The sequence below is a fragment of the Diabrotica undecimpunctata genome, chromosome 9 (genome assembly GCF_040954645.1).
Source record: "Diabrotica undecimpunctata isolate CICGRU chromosome 9, icDiaUnde3, whole genome shotgun sequence".
In the NCBI taxonomy this organism is placed as follows: Eukaryota; Metazoa; Arthropoda; class Insecta; order Coleoptera; family Chrysomelidae; genus Diabrotica; species Diabrotica undecimpunctata.
This window is the reverse complement of record NC_092811.1, coordinates 121,614,425-121,632,565: the sequence shown is the minus strand read 5'-3', so window position 1 is coordinate 121,632,565 and position 18,141 is coordinate 121,614,425. Positions and strand designations below refer to the sequence as shown.

At 34.9% G+C, this 18,141-nt stretch overlaps 1 protein-coding gene across 1 annotated transcript in view; it reads right to left on the bottom strand.

Moving 5' to 3' along the window:
* The window catches only part of AGO1 (protein argonaute-1), a 118,156-nt gene extending 103,800 nt beyond the window's left edge, over window positions 1-14,356 (bottom strand). Inside the window, exon 1 of the mRNA XM_072545137.1 lies at window positions 14,154-14,356. The gene's annotated coding sequence lies outside the window, so the exon portion shown is untranslated. The remainder of the gene's footprint in view (window positions 1-14,153) is intronic.
* Window positions 14,357-18,141: the final 3,785 nt, after the last annotated feature.

The window sequence follows — 18,141 nt, the reverse complement described above, 5'->3', positions numbered from 1 at the left end:
ATATATATATATATATATTAAAAAGTGATGGTGCAAGGACTGATCCTTGTAGCAAACCTAAATTTGCAGTTTGGTATTTTACTGGGCATCTATAATGTCCTATGAGCCCTACTTGCCTGTTTATATATAATTTGCATATCGTGTTAGCAACTTCTTGAGGGATTCGTAATTGCATCATTTTTTCCCGTAAGATGAACCAGTTGACATTGTCATAGGCACCTTTAACATCTAGAAACATCGTTCCATTATACTCGTTTTCAGTTAAGCCTATTTGTATGTCTGTAACTAAGTGTGTCACCGCATCTATGGTGCCAAAACCTTTTTTAAAACCATATTGTGTAGTTGGCAAAGCGCCGATTGTATTTAACCACCATTCTATTGTAATCTTCAAAAGTTGTATAATAATCTAAATCTATATAACATCTAATATAAAGGGTTACGATCTTTATGTTAAAATAAAAACTAGGTACTATTAATTCTACTATATATAACGTGTATTTTTGATACGGGTACTGTCAAAACATAATATGAACATACTAGATTGGATTTCCTAAAGAAAAATGAATTAGTGTTCAAATAATCCTTGTAAGATGCAAAATGGGTTGCAGAGCCAATGGTGATAATGGCTTATTTCAGTGTTGGAGTAATCATTTGCGATGTTTTGTTCGATTAAGCAATAATTGGTTAAGTAGTTTATTAATAACTGACTTTTTAAATACCGAAACCATTTTCTAACGCTACTTCAGTTCTTTTGATCCATTAAGCTCTCCCACTATAATTATGCATTTTGAGCACGTTGGAGCAGTGTTGCCAATATACCCTTGATCTTGGTTTTTTAAATACTTTCCTTTTTTATTTATTGGAGTTCTAAAAATAGCGAAATATAAGAAAAATGGAAACATAAATGATAATGATAAAGAAATATCCATAAATTGTTTATTATTTTATTAAATTTCAAATGAGTGCTATTATTAATCGGCAAATATCTATAATGCACTTTTTAGATTATATGTTAACAGCTGAATGTAACGTTTTGATAGGGTGACTTTATTTATACAGACAACTATCAGTTAGTGTAAATATAGTGTAGATAAAAAATCAAATATAGGTTTTGTCGATTTATCGGATCACTTTGAACTCGTATTTCTTATTTTGGAAATAAAATTGAGAAAAGGAAATCTGCACCAACACTGGAACTAATACAGAAGAGAGTTCGATCCCGGTCCAGACACCAGAAAATTTTCAATCTTTAATTTAACTAAGCTGCCACCGTACTTCGTAGGGGAAGTAAATCCGTCGGTCCTGGCTAGGTAAATAATCGAATAATATAAAAAAAATCCAGTTAACAACACAAGCAAACAATAATATCACGATCACGGAGTACACAGATTATTACAGAAAAACTGGGTGCGAAATAGAAGAAACAGTTTAAAACAGAATCCTTCAACCTATCTTTTCTTTCTCTTTGTTACGAAGTGTTGACTATTGAAAGGTTCTTAATAGTACCTAAATGTTTCCTCTTCCTTTAGTTTTTGCTTGCCTTGGCCGACTTAAATTGTTTTATTTCCCCTCTCGGTAATAATTCGTTTAATGTACCTATACAAAGACGTTATCTTTATGATTTTTATAGACAATTTATTTTGTTATTTTCTCTGTGTTTATTTTCAGATACTATTTGTAGCGTTTTCTGGTTGTAGTATTCAACACTTACAAGTCTTTAATTCTTTCAGCTGTGATAATTGACTCCGTTGATGTACATAATGCCAAGGACTCTTTGTTTTTAGTTTCTATTACGATACTTTTTACCAGCTTCTTGCGTTTGACTCGATACTACACTCAGATGCAAAAAAAACGCAACGGAGAAAATTTTGGTCAAATTCAAAGTATTTCAATTTTTTAATTTTTAGCCCTATTTTAATGATTTTTTTAGTAAACTGTGTATAAATTTATAAATTTTAACTTAGTATAGTGAGTTTTTTAATAAAGTTTTGTATTTTACTTATTATACGGGGTTAATCGAAAGGTGGTTTTTTATCCTAACTTTGAAACATCCTGTGGAATAATTCCGTTAGCGGATTTTCGTAAAACCTTGTTTTTCGGTTACAACCACGTCTCCTAAGCATTGTGTTTTTGTTTCATGTCAAAATATGCCTTGGTTCATTTTTTAGAGCCAAATGAATTTGCCACCCACCTCACTGTTAGTTAACATGTTTGCGAATAGGATATTATTCCTGGTTGTTAGTTTGCCTTTTAGTTAGTTAGTTTCAAAAAATGCTTTTGGAATGACAACGTGAGATTCATTGTATCTCTGAGATATTTAAAAAATGCAGAGTGTCCAAGGCATTCCTTCCCCTAAGTGGAAGAAACGCATTTAACTTTTTTCAGGATTTGTTTTGAGGTAATTAGATTGGTAGCAGGTTATCATTGATTTCAAGGCTTGAATTCTACAGTGTTAGTACAATTGTAACATTTTTTTATATGTATAATTAAAATATTAATTATTTTTATTCCTTTTACCCATGTGGATGATACGCTGATGGTCGTGTTTACGATCAGAAATTTTTATTGCGAAACTACCGAAATATGACTGAAGAATCTACCTACGTATTTATTTAAAGACGCCGGTTTGGCGAATCCTTAGTTAATCCTTTTCCGGGTTCTGTTTCATAAATGCGGTAATTGTCGTCGAACGCCCGTTGTAATGTTTTTCGGGAAAAACCTAATCTAGGAGATTTGATATTTCATCACGTTTGTAGGTAGAAGTATACCGTTATGTTCAATGTTAGTTAGAACTTTTTACCTTCTCAGAAATACATACAACTGGCCTATGATTTTTGAGTGGAAGATACCCTCACCTTTTCTTGGGTAGCTTGGTAAAATTTTAGAGGAACCAAGTCACTTACCGGTGGGCATTCGTCGAGTTAAGACGCTTAACTCACATTATCATATCTGCTATCTTACCGTCTCTGTGCATTTTCTTTATAAGTGTGTATAGACTTGTTTATTAGAGTTTTTTTATCTTACACTATATTAGATTAAGTATAGTTGTAAAGCACCTTTAAGGGTAATTAAATTCAGTGTTTAATACCAGTATAGTATTAACTTCAGTGACTTAAAGCAGCAGTCGTCAGGAATTACCGTAAGTTGCTATAATCTAAGTATCTCCACTTATCTTGGCGAGTAACATGGTATGGTATCATATCATCTTCCATTATCTGGACGTATCTCAAATTCATACATGTCTTCAAATGTAGTTGAGAGTAACTACTGAATTTTGCATTAAATTTAAAGAACAGTCAGTATTTTGTTACGAACCAAATAATCGACTTAACCATGCGGTTTGGTTAAATCTTTATCTTTTCATTTCTGTAACCTTTCTGTATTTGTAAACTTAGATTTTATTAATTTTTGTTATCTTTTGTGTTTGTTATAATTTGTATTCAATTTTATTTGCTGTAATATCTCGAGATACGCCAAAACTTTATTTGTGCATGATTGTGTTATACTTATAACTTTGTAAAGGTATTTTCTAATTATATTTCTGCTTATTTTTATATGTATACCTACCACCATTTCATAGTTGTTTGTGTATTTTTATTACTTGTGTTGCATTCAGCAGCGTCATAATTTTGTTGTTGAATATATTGTTATTGTTTTATGTATGTATTTTATTTGTCGACTCCTAACAAAGTTCCCTGATATAACCATAACTCTGAATATTTGCTTTTTACCTTTAAATATAACTATACCTTTGACCAGTAGAAAGATCAGGCTGATTAAGTTTCGTAGGTAAGTAAGTGTAATACCTTATATATTTATTTTTTGTTATGTAGAGTGTTAACCAAATTTATTTAATAATTAACAGTTGATATCTTTTCTTGGGTTTGATCTCTGAACCTAAATATCTTTCCTTATCTCTTTTCTTTTCTAAGGTTTCTTAATTTTCTCCTTAAACCCCAAAAAATTAAGTGGCGCCCTGTTCCCTATCTTATCTTATCTTTGGTAATTTTACCCATCTATCTTTTTGTTTATTTCTGTATCTTTTTCTAATATCTCCTATCGTATCTTTACTTATTTCGTCCGTTGGACCCATTCCTGGTTCCAAAAGCTAGTTTCGAACCCACGACTCGCTCTCCACCAACCATCTGGCTGCCGTCCGCAGTGTCTCCATGTGTGACCTTTCTAGCACCATCCAAAAAAGGTTTCCGAGGTTACACAATTACACTGCCATTATTGAGACAATTCTTCTATATTCTCCATATGCTCTTCTTTTCATTGAACGAGACGAAACGCGGATAAAGCAAGTAAGTTTCCTGTCACCTGTGATTTTATAAAGTTTTTGAAAGAATTTCCTGCGGTTCGCCGTATTCTAAGCGGCGGTAAGATCTATTTGATATATTAGGTGAGATTCAGTATTTGGGTTATACCTATGTACCGAGGAACTTACCGGTCTAAAACTACTTTTTTCTTTAACGAGATTTTCGTCAATTCTTGATGAAATTCTAATACAGATCATGCGTTCAAATACTTGTTCAAAGACGTGTTTTCATATTTTTAGTATATGTACAGTTGGAAAATAATTTTCCATCGTTTGGACAAGCAAATCTAACGTTTTCAGTCAAAACTTCTTGATTTAATCTGTACAGTCAGGTCGATAATACCAGAGACTTTTTCATAATGTGGATAGCGAATCAAGCTCAGCTTTATTGAAAGTTACTATCTCTTGTTGTTAGGTTTTTCTTGAGCGTCCTCTTTTCTTTCTTCCTATTGGTTCCTTTATTATTAGTTTTGTTATTCGGCATTCGCCGATTCTGTTTACATTTTAGAACCATATGAGTTGTTTCTGATATATATCGTTTCTCTTCTGATGTCTTTGGTTCTCTTTCTTTCTAGATTTCTGTTTTCAGTTTATTTTGTTTTGTTAAGTTGTTTAAAATTTAAATATACATTCGTAGGTATATGAATGATTTTTTTAACAAGAAAATCATAAATGTGCTAGTTTGCTTGATTCCTTAAAGTGAACCTACGGTGTGGTTGTATACGGGAATTCCCACCAAATCTTTGAGTTTTATTCGCCACTGGAAGAGTGCTTTATTTAGGTATATAACATATTAAACATAATCGGGATACACTGTACGTTTGACGTAAGTGTTTTATCCAATTTTACATAAAAAGTTATGGTTATGTACATTTGTTTGATGACTTTAATTATAGTAATATTTAAAACATTAAACATTTAATGGACTATTTTATAGATATGATTTAATTGCTGCATAAACGGATAATACATATTTAATAATTGTAGACAACAAAGTATGAAGTATACACTCACTCGGCTATATTTTATTAATGAAAGTTTGTTTACCAACAAAGCTAGGGTTATTATAGTGATTAAAAATGCATTAATAAAAAAAAATAAGAAAACTGGCAACGTGGCACCAATTGTTAAGAAAGAGACCGACCGACATAGTCTGGCAAGCGTCTGAAAGCGATGGGATAGGTAATGTTGATACAGACCACCTGTTTACATTTTTACACCACGATTGGACATGACATACCTACAAAAACGACTCCGCGGACCGCAGGTAGCCTTGAGAACATTTTCGTAAAGGCTGATGACTGCAATTACAATAAATATTAAAATCTTGAGCAGTTTTTAAAGGTTAACGAGCATTACACAAAAAAATTACAGTATTTAGACTGTCCCAACAAATTAATGGAGGAAACGTGTCAGATTTGGATGTTTTTTCTACGTGGTTATCCTACTTAAATATAGATTAACTCGTTGGAGGGTACTACAAAGTGGAGATACATGATACAATCAAAATTGTTATGCATATTCTCAAATATTCCACCAAAAAAACATATTTTTCAATAATTCCTAATTCAATCTGTATGATCTGTAGTGTTAAGGATTCTTTGAGTGCCTGTAGACGTAATTTGAACTAGATATGACATTGCTATCGAAGAATATGTACAAACTGAAGGAAACGGTTAGTAAAATGCAAAGGACAACACAAAAGTTGGACTAAAAGTGAACATACCAAAAACAAAAGTGATGGTAAACCGCTAAGATGTATGTAGAAAATACTCACAGTATACAACAATAGACAGAATATAATATGTAGAGCATAGAAAAACAGAAAATATTTAAAAAAAGATAGTGTAGTAAAAGATAGTTTAAACAAATTATATTATATTAACATAATTCAATAAATTTGTTTAATTCAATAAATAACAATATTTGCTCCTGACAGACCTGACAGATGCAGTAAATGAAGATGACCATGAATAGCTAGAAAATACTAAATGGATATGTGGCTCATAACAGAGTTTTTAACAAAGGCCAAGAACGGCAATTAGCGAAGTACCTCATTCGTTGTACGGACATATATTTTGACACATATATTTCGGACATAATTTAAACGCTCCTTCCACCTGGCTGGAAAATAAAATGGCTGTAGATGAATGGTTTCGTTCATTCATGAAGAGAAACTCCGAATTATCTATCCGCGCTGCTCAAGCCACAAGCCTATCTCGGACGACAAGTTTCAACCAAATAATGTCAATGTGTTTTATGATAATCTTCGGATCGTTATGGATCGGGAATCGGGATCACTTTGAACCTCAGGATATTATAATGTCGACGAAACCGGCGTTACTACAGTACAGAAGCCTGACAGAGTTGTTGCAAGATGTGACACAAGGCAGGTGGCGTACTTACCTCTTCTGAACGATGCACTTTGGTCATACTAGCATTTGCAGCTAACAGCATTAGGCAACGCCATTCCACCTATGTTCGTGTTTCCTCGAATTAAATATCAAGAGCATTTCATTAGAGACGGGCCAGTGGGATCAATCGGTAATCCATCAGGGTGGATGCAAGAAGAGACATTTATTATATTTCTTAAACATTTTCAAAAACATACGAATGCCTCTTTGTCGCATAAGATATTATTGGTGCTAGACAATCATTCGTCCCATATACATATCAACTCCTTAGATTTTTGCAAAGATAATGGAATAGTATTACTGTCATCAGAACTGTCTTCAGAACATGGGAGACAAAGGATGTTACATAATGTGGAAACTTTGTAATAAAATTTGGAGATGCGGAAAGTGGCCCAGAGAATGGCGCACATCATTGTGCATACCAATCCATAAAAAAGGAACAACTACAAAGTGTAGTAATTATCGTACCATCTCACTGATTTCCCATCCAAGCAAAATATTACTAAGAATCATTAAACGCCGTTTGCAACAATACTTAGACAAACAAATTCCCCAAGAACAAGCAGGCTTTGTCAAAGGGAAGGGTACGAGAGAGCAAATCCTTAATATGCGGCAGCTCATAGAAAAGGCCCGCGAATTTAAAATTCCAATAATAATCTGTTTTCTAGACTACCAAAAGGCATTTGATTGTGTGAAGTGGGAAGTTCTCTGGACAGTTCTTCATGAGATGGGAGTTCCAGATCATTTGGCAATATTATTTAAAAACTTATACGAAGATAACTCAGTTAAAATAAGAATTGAAAACCAGCAATCTGATACCTTCAAAACCAGCAGAGGTGTACGACAAGGGTGCATACTATCTCCAGACCTGTTCAATTTATATGGAGAATACATAATGAGGAACGCACTCGATGGATGGAGAGGCGGCATCTCCATTGCAGGAAAAAAGATCTCAAACTTAAGATTCGCAGACGATACAACACTGATAGCAACATCTGAAGAGGAGATGTCGAGACTGATAAAGAGAGTAGAAACCGAAAGCAACAAGTGTGGGCTCAAGATTAATAATCAGAAAACAAAAATCATGATTGTGGACCACGCGAATATCCTCCAAACAACAGGCGCCCTAAATCAATTCGACAAAGTAGACGAGTTCACGTATCTAGGATCTTCCTTAAGCAATACAGCCTCCTCCCATACGGAAATTCGCAGAAGAATAGGGATGGCCAAGAACGCGATGAGTCGACTGTCAAAAATATGGAAGGACCGCTCTTTATCCAAAAAACTCAAAATGAGACTGGTACGGACACTCATTTTTTCAATCTTCAGTTACGGTGCCGAAACATGGACAATAAAATCAGAGGATAGGAAAAGGATTGACGCATTCGAAATGTGGTGCTGGAGACGAATGCTACGCGTCTCGTGGACGGAGCACAGATCCAATCAGTCGATTCTCGAAGAGCTAAACATTCAGACCCGACTCTCCTCTCAGTGTCTTGCAAATGTTTTAAAGTTTTTTGGCCACATTGCGAGAAGAGACAATGACAACTTAGAAAGACTAATTGTGTGCGGAAACGTAGAAGGACGTAGAGGCAGAGGACGTTCACCTATCCGATGGTCAGATCAAGTACAGAAAGCCACTGGAGAGACGTTTTCCGAGTCCATGAGAGCAGCCCAAAATCGCAAGAGATGGAGAGAATTGGCATTGTAGGAAATCACGATCCTCAGCAATGAGGAAACGACAAGAGAGAGATTACTGTCATTTCCGCCCCACTGTTCTCACAAACTACAGCAGTTAGATAGATCCGTTTATGGGCCTTTCAAAAAAGCTATTAATACTGCCTATGACGACTGGATGCGAAACCATCCAGGCAAAATTATGACTATTTACGACATACCGAGTATTATAGCAATGCCACTTGCTCTCACTGAGGTGAATATCCAGGCGGGGTTTCGAAAGACAGAAATTGACTTTGCGTCATCGTTCGCGACAGACAGGCCTAATCCAAATTCTACTGAAGAGGTGAGGATTTCTAATCAACATAACATTAGACTTGCACCTGATGACGAATCCTCATCACTATTACCTTCGTTATTGAATGAGGATCCACCTTTATTCAGCGTAGTAAGCTCAACTGAGCCCGAAAATAGAGTATCAACTAAACAGGCTGCTTCGCAGCCATTTACTAACAATGATTCAAATATCATAGTACGCCCAGCCAATCCTAAAAACGAATCATTCATTGACCATCAAATGCTTACATCAGTTGAAATCGCCGAGCTCCATGTAAGAAAAACACCGCCTAGACAAACACCCCTAGAACCTAGCCAAGAATTGCAAGCCGGTACAATGAATCTTATTTCGCTGAGGCCGATGATGTCCCATTTTATTATTTTCAGCTCTTCCTCACGTTCCATCATCTTCTGGTCTGATATAAGATTTCTAACATTGTATGAAGTAATATGCATTTGTCGCTCTTTGTAGTAGCTTCATTTTTTCCAGGGATTCTTAGCACTCTCTGCTCCAAACCTATTCCAACCGCTACCTCGGTTGAGGCTGTTGGCGCAGCCGGAGAGTGAGGGCCGTTCAGTAGTTTCGTCTTTCATGGAAAATAACTTTTGGGGTTTTAACATTAACACTCACAAAAACATGTGGACCTTTTAACATTAACACTCACACTTTTTGGAAACATTACCACTTACAAAAAAGGTAGTGAATAAGATTCGCTTAACTCAGAGGGCTATTGAGCGTCAGATGTTGGGTGTCTCTCTGGGAGACCGAATTCCAAACGAAGGAATACGTCGTAGAACAAAAACAACAGACGCCATCGAAAAAATCGCGTCGCTAAAATGGAATTGGGCAGGACACGTCGCCAGATTATCAGACAACTGATGGACAAAACGTATTATAAAGTGGAGACTAAGACAAGAAGCATTACGGAGCAGAGGACGCCCACCAACTAGATAAACTGACGACCTGAAGCGTGTTGGCAATTATTGGATGCAAGCCGCACAAGACAGAGACAGATGAAAAGAGCTGAGGAAGACCTATGTCTAGCAGTGGACGCATACATGTTGATGATGATGATGATGACAATGAATCTGGAATCAAACATCCCTCCTTGTGATGCTGTTTTGCGTCAGCAATCAGAACCGTCTACAAGCAAGCAGTCTGTGTTCTCGCTTGAGACTTTACGGCCTTATCCTAAAGTTCCACCTAGAAAACTAGGAAACAGAGGTCGAAAAACCAAAAAGTCTGCTATCTACACAGATATTCCTAAAAAAGAAGCTGCTAGATAGGAGTATAAAGAGCAACAAAAACGGTTTAAAAATAGACAAACAAAGAAAAAAGTACTCGAATCATCTACTGGAAAGATAATCAAAGACAAATGGAGAGGAAAAGCGAAGAAAATGAAGACTAATACACCGCCAGAATCATCATAAGAAGAAGAATATTATTATCTTATTTGCTTAGAGACCTATTCAGCGAGTCGGTCTGGAGAGAGTTGGATTCAGTGTCAAGGTAGCTGCAAACAATGGTCTCGCGTAGTCTGTACTGATGGGAGTAGATACTATATATACCACAACTGCGATTGTTCTGATTAAATATAGGGAAAAATAATTTGTTTAAACTCAGATTGTGTTTGGTATTTTTGATTAATAAATCTAATTAAAAATAATAAAACTGATTTTATATGTGTGATTTATGTATTATTTTTGAATGTTATAACTGTCCTCTATTCTTGTTACAACCGCCCCTGGTATGGGGTCGGTTGTAATAACCGCACACTTTCTTTCTTTCTTTCTTTCTCTCCTTCCTTTTACCCTATCAGGGTGTCGGATTTGGGCTAGCTATTTTAATTTCCATTTACTCACCTCTTCCATTCTTTTCGGTTTCCTGCCATTATTTTCAATTCCTCGAGTGATTTTTGTTTAAGTTTTCCCGCCTCTACTACTTGCTGTATCCATTTTTTTCTTGGTCTGCCTCTTTTTATTTTTCCGATGTTTTTTGATTCATAAACTTTTCTTGTTATTCTATTGGATTGCATCCTCATCAGATGCCCATAACAGTTCATTTGTCTCTTTGCTATTTTGTTCATTATCGGTTCCTGGTTGGCCATTCTCCTAATAGTCTCGTTGCTGAATCTATCCCATTTTGTCTTTCCAACTATCCTTCTTAGATGTCTCATCTCCATTGCGTTTATCCTGCTCTTATGTTTTTCCAGAATTGTCCAGTTTTCACTTGCATAGAGCACAGTCGGTATCACTATTGTGTTATATATTTTTATTTTTGTTTCTCGTGCAAGTTCTCTTTTTCCCATTATTGGGGCTAGCGCATAATATACCTTATTTGATTTCTTTGCTCTATTTGTTATTTCCCAGTCTATTTTTCCGTCATTAGTTATTATACTTCCCAGGTATTCGTAAGTTGTTACTATTTCCAATTCTGAGTTTTTACATTTTATCTTTATTTGATTATCTTCCTTATCTCCTTTGCCGCTGATTATCATTATCTTACTTTTTTCCTCGTTTATCTCCATTTTTAGTTCTTCTATTTGTTCTACCCATATATCCATAATAATAATCGCACACACTTATTTAAATGACATGTTCCGTCTAAGTCCAAACTGTTTTACTTAAGCTACTGGTTTTGACATTAATTTAAAGACAAATGAGTATGCTTCACACCAAAGGTTTTGATCGTTGCTAACAGCTGTAATAGCTGTGCTGTAAATCATTAAAGGAAAATTGTTACAACCGTATAGTCCTGCCAGAGATGTAAGAGAGTCATTATATTTATTATTATTAACTACATCTCTACAGCATTTGCATGATTTGACGCATATTTACTGATTTTGTTCGATATTCACGATTTTTTCCCCAGAAGGTACGTAATGTAGACTGGGTATAGTCCTACCAGAGATCTAATATAGTCATTAATATTTATTATCGATAAGTGTCTACCGCAATTCAGAGGGGGATCCCTCTGGACAGGATCGTACTTTTATTTTTGATTTGCATTACTTATTCGATTGTTATCTGTGTTTAAAAGCCGGTCTTTATCATTGTATACTAAAGTTATAATAGTTGCAAAAGTATTTAAGTACATACACTACATTCACATATTTACAAAATTTTATCATTTTTAAATAGAATACAAAAAGAACAGGGGCAAAAAGATTTTAGAAAATTATTTGCAAAATTGAGATGTGTCTAAAAGCTGGTATTATATCGTTATTACCTGAATTTAAAAATATTTACATAAATTACGTACACATAGAAAGTTTACCATTTATAAATACAATTCAAAAAGTACTTACATTTAAAAAAAAATTACATGGACAAGTCAGTTTTACTATCACTGTCGTTACCTAGATCTATAATAATTGTTTCTTTGAGAAACATCTCTCTCTGTATTTTTCCAGCTGTCATTGGTTATTTTCTCCATTTCTAATTCAATTAGACGAACCACAGATGAATTTCATCATCATCACTGGCTCGATAACCCTTTTTGGGTCTTGGCCTGTTCCAGGATTCTTCTCCATTCTGATCTGTCGTGCTTTTTTTCTCCAGTTTTTTTATTTTTAAGGTTGTTATATCATTTTCTATTTGTTCTAAGTATCTCAGTTTCGGTCTTCCTCTTGTTCTTTTTCCTACTGGCATCTGTTTGAATATTTTGTTTGGTATTTCGCCTTCTTCCATTCTTTCTACATGTCCTATCCAACGCAGCCGTCCTATTTTAATGAATGTTATAATATCCGGATCCTGGTATATTTTGTATAGTTCAAAGTTGTATCCTCTTCGCCATATTCCGTTTTCTTTTGTGCCCTTATATATGTGTCGCAAGATTTTTCTTTCGAAGGTGGCTAACAACGTTCCCTCTCATTTAGTGAGTGTCCAGGTTTCTGAGCCGTATGTGAGTACCGGTCTTATTAGGGTTTTATATATTTGGCATTTTGTTTTTCTTGCGACGTTATCTGATCTTAGTTGCCGTAATTAAGCCATGGTAACATTTATTTGCAATAAATATTCGCCTCTTCACTTCCTCCGTAACGTTATTATCAGACGTGACTAGGGATCCCAAGTATATAAAGTTTTTTTACCCCCTCTATGTTGTATTCTCCTATTCTTATATTTTGTGGCTGCCTTATTTCTGCGTTTTTACTTTCCTGCATATATTTTGTTTTGATCTGATTGATTTAAAGACCACTATTTTGTGCAGCTCGTTCTATTTGGTTGTATGCCTCTATCATTTCTCTTCTTGATCTTGCGATTATGTCAACATCATCTGCAAATGCTAGTATTTGCACGCTTTTATTAATGATTGTTCCTCGTGTATTGACTGTTGTGTCCCTCAGTATTTTCTCGAGTACGATGTTGAACAAGATGCATCACAAGATCTAGATAACGACAGTGATAGTGAAACTGACTTGTCCATGTGATTTTTTTAATGTAAGTACTTTCTGAATTGTATTTATAAATGGTAAACTTTCTATGTATACGTAATTTATGTAAATATTTTTAAATTCAGTTAATAAAACCAGCTTTTAGACACACCTCAATTTTGAAAATAATCTAAAATATTTTTGTCTCTGTCCTTTTTGTACTCTATTTAGAAATGATAAAGTATTGTAAATATGTGAATGTAGTGTATGTAAATATTTTTGCAACTATTATAACTTTAGTAGACAATGATAAAGATCGGCTTTTAAACACACCTACCAATCGAATAAGTAATGCAAATCGAAAATAAAAGTACGATCCTGTCCAGTGGCGATCCCTTGCTGCCTTGCGGTAGACTTATATCGATAATAAATATTAATGACTCTCTTAGATCTCTGGTAGGACTATACCCAGTCTACATTACGTACCTTCTGGGGACAAAAATCATGATATTGGAACAAAATCGGTAAATACGCGTCAAATCATGCAAATGCTGTAGAGATGTAATTGACGCATTTAAGTGCTAGACAAATAAAAGTTTTGTAAACTAAAACATTTTATTAATTTAGGTTAAAAAACTCTAATAACTATAATTTTGAATAAAATCATTTTATCTCTTATTCTACTTCTGTGTTAAAGTTAGATTTTGAAAAAACTACAGTTTTAAATGATTCAGAGAATCGCTTTATTTAATCTCCACATATTAAAATATTGTTATTTTAAAGAAAGATAAGAGTAGCATACATTGTTTAAAAAATAAACTTATTTGTTTCATGCCAAATAAAATCAAAAATTGAATAAATCATTGCAAATTCAATTATTTTGATAAGAGCCCGCTACATTCGCAACTACGCAGTAGGATATTGACTTATAATACCAATGTCACAAAGTAGAAATGATAAAATGACCTTCCCCAATCAGAAAACTTCGACATTCAATATCGACAATGGCATAAATCACTATAATTAATGGATTACCGTTTCTCCCGCCAATTGCATACGCAATATTCTCGCCACTCGACAGCAACTTTCTCCTGGCTCACTTGCACGTGGTGCACTGAGTCTAGCAGGAAAAGCATCAACACAAAACCATCAGCACTTTGTCCAACGGTAAAAGTCACACAGACGAGAAATTAAACGTTTTGTTCGAGAGGCGGCAAAATTATTATTTACCTGGACCCGTCATCCCGGACAAGAAATCATTGTGATGCACATACAAATTGATATTGCGCGTACGCAGGACCAAACATCAACACACGGTTGTTTTATCGATTTCGCACTGGAGCGACCTTGAAAATTTCATACAAGACGAGCCTCCCGCAGAAGAAATTGGAATGGCGCCCTTGCGCATCAACCTTGAAAATTAGGGGTCCCCGGACCTTGCCATCATGCCAGCGGCCGCCAAATCGATTCGCTTTAGAGATGAACACTTGCTATCATTGGTTTTTCCAGATGTACGTTTATGTAAATCCATTGTTTTATTATATTTGTGCATGTAATGTGGACGTATGTAAACTGAAGACCAAAATTCCATTTTAAATTTGGCCGAAAAAATAGTAAATCTAAATAATTGTTACCAATCAAGTTTCCGTCTATGAAAAATGGCTCTATAAGTCTATTTTGCACAATTTCCATCCAAACATTCAACTTTTTTAGATGCTGTTCTTATACCCCAGTCGTCAGAGACGAAAATGCCACTGAACCTCTAAAAATCATACGAACAAACTGAATTTTGCCGAAAATATTAATTTTCGGACCCCAAAAAAAGATGCAAAAAAGTTTTATCAAGAATCTGTACGCTATAGAAAAAAATGTTTCAAATAAAAAATGTAAATAATTTTAAACAAAAACGTTTATTAGCATTTTTTGTGTAGAATAAACGGTTATCTGAGAAACAACGATTGAAGCGATCGGAGATTTTGAATGTCAGTTACGCTCGCGAAATCAATGCTCTTTAAAATTTGTATCAGCTCGACGGTAAAAATTTAATATCTTTTGATCCAAGTGTCCTATCAATAAAAATCAAGATGCGTTTTAAAGGTGGTAAAGTGTGCAGCTGTCGTATGCAATTTTTGTATTTCGACGCAAATGAACTCAGTTTTATAAAGGTGTTAAATAAATAAACATGGCGCGATTTTTGCCATTTTTTATTCTCATGAGATCAATACAATCTATTCCTTTCATTGATCGGCCACTATATGGGGTTTCCATAACTAGAACCTAATCCTCAAAACCTTTTGAAATTTTAGTTTCTTTCTTTCTTTCTTTCTCCCCTTCCTTTTACCCTAACAGGGTGTCGGATTTGGGCTAGCTATTTTAATTTCCATTTACCCACCTTTTCCATTCTTTTCTGTTTCCTGCCATTATTTTCAATTCCTCGAGTGATTTTTGTTGCCCCGCCTCTAATACTTGCTGTATCCATTTTTTTCTTGGTCTGCTTCATAAATTTTTCTTGTTATTCTATTGGATTGCATCCTCATCAGATGTCCATACCAGTTCATTTGTCTCTTTGCTATTTTGTTCATTATCGGTTCCTGGTTGGCCATTCTCCTAATAGTCTCGTTGCTTAATCTATCCCATTTTGTCTTTCCAACTATCCTTCTTAGATGTCTCATCTCCATTGCGTTTATCCTGCTCTTATGTTTTTCCAGAATTGTCCAGTTTTCACTTGCATAGAGCACAGTCGGTATCACTATTGTGTTATATATTTTGATTCTTGTTTCTCGTGCAAGTTCTCTTTTTCCCATTATTGGGGCTAACGCATAATATAACTTGTTTGATTTCTTTGCTCTATTTGTTATTTCCCAGTCTATTTTTTCATCATTAGTTATTATACTTCCCAGGTATTCGTAAGTTGTTACTATTTCCAATTCTGAGTTTTTACATTTTATCTTTATTTGATTATCTTCCTTATCTCCTTTGCCGCTGATTATCATTATCTTACTTTTTTCCTCGTTTATCTCCATTTTAAGTTCTTCTATTTGTTCTACCCATATATCCATTAGTTTCTGCATTTTATTCTCGGAATCTGCTATTAGTACTATGTCGTCTGCATACATTAAGGACTCTATTGTTACCGATTGTAATCTGCGGTAACCTATTATTATTGTCTGTAGTTGATTAGTTCTGACTCTAGTGTTTCTTATCAATTCGTTCATTACTATTATGAATAGCAAAGGGCTGAGACTATCTCCTTGTTTAATACCTCTCTTCCAATTAAATGCTTCCGATCTTTCCCCTGTTATTTGTACCCTTCCTTTTACCTCTTTGTAAGTACTTTCTATAATTTTTATCAATGCATTAGGTACGTTAATTTTCCTCAAGCATTTCCCTATAATATGTCTTTCTATCGTGTCAAATGCTGCTCTTGCAAATGCAAATCTGAAATTTTAGTTTTGGCAACAAATGTGAGGCATTTGAAATATGCTTAAAAAACGCCGAATTTAAACTTTCACATTACAAACGATCTAAGACATTTAAAACAGCTCTTTTTTAATTACACTAGTATGTAGTACTAGTTTAAGCACTGATTACTTAACCTCTGCTATAAGTTACAGCCAAAACCATCTTCTTGAAGGCATTTCCTGTGACGTGCGATCGTTTGTAATGTAAAAGTATAAATTCTGCATTTTTAGTTGTAACATTTTTTTTTATAATTAGATTCTCCTCCTCAGTCCTAATCCCTTTTGGAATGTGGTGACACCATCAGGCCTTACAGTTTTTTCACGATTTCCCTCCATCCTCTCCTGTCCTGGACTAGTTGTTCGGCTTCATGTAACCCTTGGCTATATCATCATATATAAAAGTGTCATCAGCATATCTAAAGTTACTGATTTTTTGACCTCCTATTGATATTCCACCCTTCCATCCGTCTAGTACCTTTCGCATAGCCTGACACCTGCCTCTGTTCTGAAATGATCGGAATGGGTGTTGTTTATTTTTACTGTGTACTTATTATTTTCATATAGACTTCTAATTAGTTGAATTAAGTGGTGGGGTGTTCCCATTTCCGCTAGTATGGACCATAGCTGCTACCATTTGACTTTATCGAAGGCCTTTGTGTAATTCACAAAGCACATAAGCATAGGAGTATTGAATTCACGAGTTTTTTCGATTAGCTGTCTGACATTAAGGATGTGTTCTCTTGTGCCTTTTCTTGGGACAAATCCTGCTTGTTCTTCTGATATCTGAGGCAATAGAAAAGCTTTTAGTCTTTCATGTATTACATGAAGTAGAACCTTGCTTGCATGGGATATTAGGGTTACCGTTCTGTAGTTGCTGCAATCTAGCGGAATTCCTTTTGTGAATATAGGGATGAAAGTGGATGTTGTCCAGTTGTTGGGCCACTCTCCGGTTTCCCAAATCTTTTTACAGATCATATGCATAACATTTACTCCAACATCTCCAGTCTCTTAAAACTTCTGCGGTGATCTGGTCTGCGCCAGGAGATTTTTTATTTTTTAACTTTTTGATTGCTTTTTCTACCTCTGACTTTAGAACTTTAGAATGTTTGGTTCTCTCCCTGTAGTAAACTCGTCGTGATTTGCATTCTGGGGATCATCTGCATATAGACTTTGACAATATTTTCTCCATACCTCCGCAATCCCTTTCTCGTCATTTATAATATGTTGGTTTTGATCCATTTTTGTTTGTGTGATTGGTTTAAATTCCCTGGATAGATATCGGACTTTGTTATATAGCTCATGTGATTCATACCAGTTTGCATGTCTCTCTAGTTCTTCGCATTCTTCATTTATATGTTTATTCTTATCATCCCTACATGCTCTTTTAATTTCTATATTTAACCTTGCTAATTCGTTTTGTTGCTGTCGTTTTGATATATAAGAGATTGAATTCTCCTTCGCTCTTCGAGAAGTTGCAGCGTTCTGTCTGTCATCCAGTGTTTTCTCTTGATGATCTTTTTTTCGATTCTGGTTCTTTCTACAGAGGTTTCTATGGCATTTCT